This window comes from Macrotis lagotis, chromosome X, assembly GCF_037893015.1.
Source record: "Macrotis lagotis isolate mMagLag1 chromosome X, bilby.v1.9.chrom.fasta, whole genome shotgun sequence".
NCBI lineage: Eukaryota > Metazoa > Chordata > Mammalia > Peramelemorphia > Peramelidae > Macrotis > Macrotis lagotis.
The window spans coordinates 654,272,314-654,278,169 of NC_133666.1; positions in this window are offsets into that span (position 1 = coordinate 654,272,314).

Here is a 5,856-nt window from a genome sequence, read left to right on the forward strand (position 1 = left end):
CGGTTGTGAGGATCAAAGGAAATAATAGCTATCAAAGTGGTTAGCGCAAACTAGACATATATGCAAACATCTAAGTGCCCCCCCTTCCTACCTCCTAATCTCCCCCCAGTCACCACCAACTTTAGTTTCTAGAAGGCCAATGCTTTAGACTTGGAAGTCTAGCACTTAAGGGCTACAGTAATATTTGTTGAATTGAGGGTTGTTTTGCTTCGATGCTATGGGGATTTAAAGGCAATTTAGGATTTAAATCACACAACTAGTGTGCATCTGAAGTAGGATTTGAACTCAAGTCCTCCTGACTCTGGGGTCAGTTCTATCCATCATACTACCTAGCTGTCCCTGTTGAATGGAGTTTTACAAATGAGGAAACTCATCCAGACTCCCCTAGCTAAGCAGTAATAGCAAGACTCAGTTGTCTCCCCCAAGAAGATATCCCTGGGAAGGTGCAGTGCCCATCCTTTATTCCTAATAGTCCAACTCAAATTCAGAACAGCCACTGGTCCTGGATCTTGGGTTTACTCTGGTCCTCCTCCCATCCCATACCCTGGCCAGCATATCACCAGTTAGTCAAGAAATTGTTAATGTTTCTTTATTATCACCTACTATGTTCTGGGGATACAAAAAGAAACAAAAGACAGTCCCTAACTTTTTAGTTTTTTTGCAAGGCAAATGGTGTTAAGTGACTTGCTCAAGGCCACACAGCTAGGTAATTATTAAGTGTCTGAGGCCGGATTTGAACTCAAGTCCTCCTGACTCCAGGGCCGGTGCTCTATCCACTGCACCACCTAGCCACCCCAGTCCCTAATTTCTTTTAATACTAATACCTTCTACTGATTCTATCCAATTTATTCTGCATATATCTTATTTTAACATAGTTGCTTGCATGTGACATTAGACTATAAGCTCCTTAAGAGCAGAGATTTATTCTTTTGTATCCCCCAGCACAAAGGCTGGTCTACAGTGAGCACCTTAAAAATGTTTCATTTCACTGACAACCAAGACAGAGCTGGGGTAGAGGACATCTTTCCAAGCCCCACAATCTAGGCTGAGTATGTTAAGGTCCAGCAGTTAAGGCAGAAAAGAAAGAAACCTTTGCATTCTCAAGGAACAAATTAATATAATGTCACATGTCACAGACAGAGGGGGAAAAGTCATTTTCTTATGTCTCCCTCTTAGTTCTTACCTAAGGAAACAATTGTCCTTGTGTCTTTTAAAAAACATTCTGGAGCGGGGGGGGGGGGGGGGGGGGGTGGCAGGGCAGTTAGTATTATGGTGAATAGAGAACCAGCCCTGGAATCAGAAGAACATAAGTTCAAATTCAGCTTCAGACACTTTAATAGCTGTGTGACCATGGGAATGTCTCATAACCCTGATTGCCTTTAAAACAATTTTTTTTCCTAAACCAAAAAACATTGTCAAGAGTTAACATCATTTAGCTCTGGGAAGATTCTTTGAAATTACCTTGTTAAACTCCTTCATTTTAGGATGAAAAAATTCAGGATCAAAGAAGGAAAAGGTCAAATAGTAAATGCCAAAGCTAGATTTTAACTCCAGGTCATTAGATTCCAAATCCAATGCTCTTTCCATGATGAGTACCTTAGAGATGAATGAACGTTTTTGTTTGTCCTTCATTCTCAAAGACCATGGCATCAGGAGAGGTGATGCCATGACAAGCATCTAAACGGGATGAGTTAGGGGATGCTGTCCTCCAGAGCCATCTGGTCCAGTGGCCAGATATGAAACAGGACAACTAGAGATAACCCTGGGTGTGAGGCAATTAGGGTTAAATGACTTACCCAAGGTCACACAGCTAGTAATTTATAAGTATCTAAGGCTAGATTCAAACTCCCATCCTCCAGGCTCCAAGACCAGTGCTCTATCCACTGCACCATCTTTAGCTGCCCAGATGAATGAATGGGTGAATAATGAATGATTAAGTGCTTCTAGTGGGCTTGGATTTATGAAGGGCATTCTTTGTGCCAGCCATTAGAAAACTAAAGACAAAGACACTATCTCTTGTATTGGAGAAACACATTGGAATGGGGGAGACAACATGGAAATAACTAGATATATAAAAGAATCTCAGGAGGGAAGGCATTGGTATTTTAAGTGAAATTTGAGCTAAGTCTTGAAGGAAGCAAAGGAAAATAAGAATCAAAGGTGAGAAGGGCTAGTGTTGCAGGGGAGAGCCAGTGAGGACAAAGGAATGTTCTTGTGTGAAGGACACAAGGAGACCAATGTGGCTGGATCCCAGAATGCTTGGAGAGGAATAAAGTGTAAGACTGGAAAGATAACTAGGGAGGGGCTAGGTTATTAAGGGTCTCAAATGTCAACCAGAGGACCTTATATTTTACCTTGAAAGTAATAGGGAGCCACTGGAACTTGTTGAGTAGGGTGTGACATATTCACATTTACCCTTAGCTGAGTGAGGGTGGAGTGAAGCCTGGGTGAGAGGTGATAAGGGCCTATACTAAGCAGAGAAGTGGTCTGTGAGTAGAGAAATGTGGAAATGAGAGAATCAGATAGGATAGAATGCACCAATCCCTTGGCTCTCAGAAGCCTTCTCTTTCTGTAATGCTCAGCCCCTCCTTCCTATGGGCAGCCTTCCTGACCCCTGTGACCACTATTACTGGTACCCTCTCTTCTCCAATGGGGGGGGGTACCTTATTGTCAATTTATTCGTGTTCCTGTGTTAGAGGCATTTGTTGACAAAGTGGTTGGAAGCTCTGGGTCCAGAGTAAGAAAAACAAGTTCAAATTTACTTAAGGAAACAATCGTCCTTGTGTGGAGAGAATCTGAGTAAGGAGAGCAGAGTACTGGAGTTTGCAAACCTGAATGACTCAGGTGGATGGTGATAGCCTCAACAGCAGTAAGAAAAGTTGAGAATTTGAAAGGCTATAGGGAGCAAAGATGAGTTGGAGTTTTTCCAATTTGAGGTATCTATGCCACATCTAGAATGAGATGTCCAAGCGGCCGTTAGTAATATGGGACATCAGAGCTATATATCTGACAGTTCTCTGCCTAAAGATGGATGCGGATGAGATCATCAAGCAAGATAACATAGAGGAAGAAGAGAAGGTGTGACCTGGATGAAGACCCAATAAAGGAGACAGAAAAGGAGTAGTCAGATGAACATGAGCAAAACCAGAGAGGAGGTTAGCAAATACAAAAACAAGATAGCTCCTGTGATCAAGGAGTTAACATTCTAATAGGATTATATGGGGGGGGGGGCAAGAAAGTGTGATAGCCATGATAGATGCTCTCACCGTAGTTTTCTTATTGTATGGTTCTGACTGAATCATTCCATTACTCCAAAATCTTTAATCGTTCCAAACAAAAGTCAAATTCAACATCCTCTCCAGTCCTTTTCCCTTTCCAGGCTATTTCCTACTCTTCATAAACCCTGACATCCAACCAACTGTTCCACTGATCATTCCTCAAGTATATCTTGTACTTTCCGGAGCTATTTTAGCTAACAACTTTTCTCTGTTGGAAATACCCAATGGCCTCTAGCCCTGGGCACCATTATTTCCACTTTTGATATTCTAGCACAGATTAAGTCTCACCTCCTTTGTGAAGGTTTTCTGAACTGTACCTGTTGAAAGTAATCTCTTTTTATACACTCTTTAATACTTAATGCTTATATTGGTCATTTGATACTTGGTATATAAAAATTACAGAATGCCATAGCTAAAAGGGTCCTTAAAGAACATTTGTTCAATATCACCACCCATTTGCCATGGCCTATTTCTGGAAAAATCCTCGTCTCCTTTTCACACAATATATTGAATAAGCCTTATATACTGAATCTCATCTCCATTCTGCATCAGTCCACAAATCCTATCTCTCTCCTTCTGCCAGGACAGATGCAAACACTACATTACTCACTCCTGGAAAAGGGGTGATGCTTGGAATGAGGTGTTTTGGAGTGGGGAAAAAATGGGAAATAGCCAAGAGAAAGATTTTTTTATTAAGATTAGGACTGAAAATCTTAACTGAAAAAGTGGTTAACATCCTTCTGGAAAATGGAAAAATTAAAATCAAGAAACGGATGAAGAAAATGAGTAAGCATAGCAGTAACAAAATCTGTTTCTAGGGGATAGTGATGGTCTCACTGTTCTCTAGCCTTCTCAGACCACACCTAAAATATTTTGTTTCATTCTTTCTAGGTCCACAGGGAAGGAGGTCATAATAATAAGAGGTCTCAAAATTATGTCATGTGAGATTTGGTTGAAGAACCTGGGAGTGGTTAGCTTGGAGAAAACTAGATAATAAAATAGTAATAGCTAGCACTTAAATGCTAGTTTTAATTTAAATGATGCTTTAAATTTTGCAAAGTATTTTACAATTATCATTTCATTTTATCATAATCCTAAGAGGTAGGTGCTATTAATATTCCCCATTTTAAAGATGAAGAAACTGAAGCAGAGAGGAAAAAAGACTTGCCTAAGGTCATACAGCCAAGTGAAGTCAAATTTGAACTCAGGCCTTCCTAACATCAGGTTCAATAACATATCAATTTCTTAGGCAGGGGATAATTTCCATTCAAATCTTGGCAAAGCAAGGAGGAGATGAGAGGTAGGAATTAAGGAAGTGAGAGCACCCCAAGGACAAAAGTAAGCCTAGGTATTCACAAGGAAGATAGATTTCAACTTGAACAAATTGGACCTACCTGAAAATAGCTATCAACCCCAGAGGACTGAGTCCAAAGGGAGAGACCTGATCCTTTGCTAGGTACTATTTCATTCATTGTACTTGTGTCCCTATTACAGTCTAGCAGATGCTTTATTAATTATATTAATATTTATTTACTGTGTGAACTGGATTGACCTAGTAATTAACAAAGGACAGCAAAGCTCTACATTCTCTCATTTCATCCCCCTAACAACTCTATGGGGTAGGTATAACAGATTATCACGCTTTCCATTTTTCAGATGAGGAAGCTGCGAAGAAGACAAGAGAAGTGATTTGGTTGGCCATGGTCATCCAATTGGGGACTGTCCCTCTTGCTTGGATTTGACAGTAAATATCTCCTACCTCTAAGTCAGGTATTTTGGACACCACACCATCCTGTGTCGATATCCTGGGTTTTGAGGACCCCCAGTGTCCAAAGCAGACATAGCAGGTTCATAACCTTGTGATTATTTGGCACTTGGGGGTTTTCTCTTCCGTGTACTAGAAGTAACTCTTATTCTAAGATTGTCCACCTCCCAGTTGCCCAGCAGGACAAAAACTGAGTTGATGCATTAGTGGCTACCAAGACAAAGGTAGAAAGTCAGGGAGGAGACACTATCAGAGCTGGAAGGGTCCACCCTAGAGGTGATCTGGACTTGAGGATTCTTAACTTCACATAATGGATCCATTCAGCAAGACTGTTATGGAACCCTCCCAGAATTATGCTTTTAAATGTATAAAATACATAAGATGATGAAGGAAATGTATTATATTGAAATAGCAAAATATAAGAACCCTTGAATTATTCCAAACTATTCATTTTACAGCAGAGAAAATTAGTCAATCCTGCCTCTGTAAAACAATGGAGTTTAAGATTCTCAAAGAATTCTGCATGCCCTGTCTTAATCTCCATGACCAAAATTATGAGACTGCTATAATAATCAGCCATGCAAATGTGAACAGGCTGCCTCTGGAGGGACACCTTCAAACAGTCCCTAAATGTCCCTTGCCAGGGGTGTTGAACAAGGGGATTCTTGAGCCAGTGTGGGTTGGCTTTCTAAAGGCCCTTCCACCACAGCAGGTTATAAAATGGTCTGCCTTAGGGAATGAGTTTTCTTATCATGAAAAATATTTAGAATTGGAACTTGGATGATCAGCTCCCGGAGGAGCAGTCTTACGCCT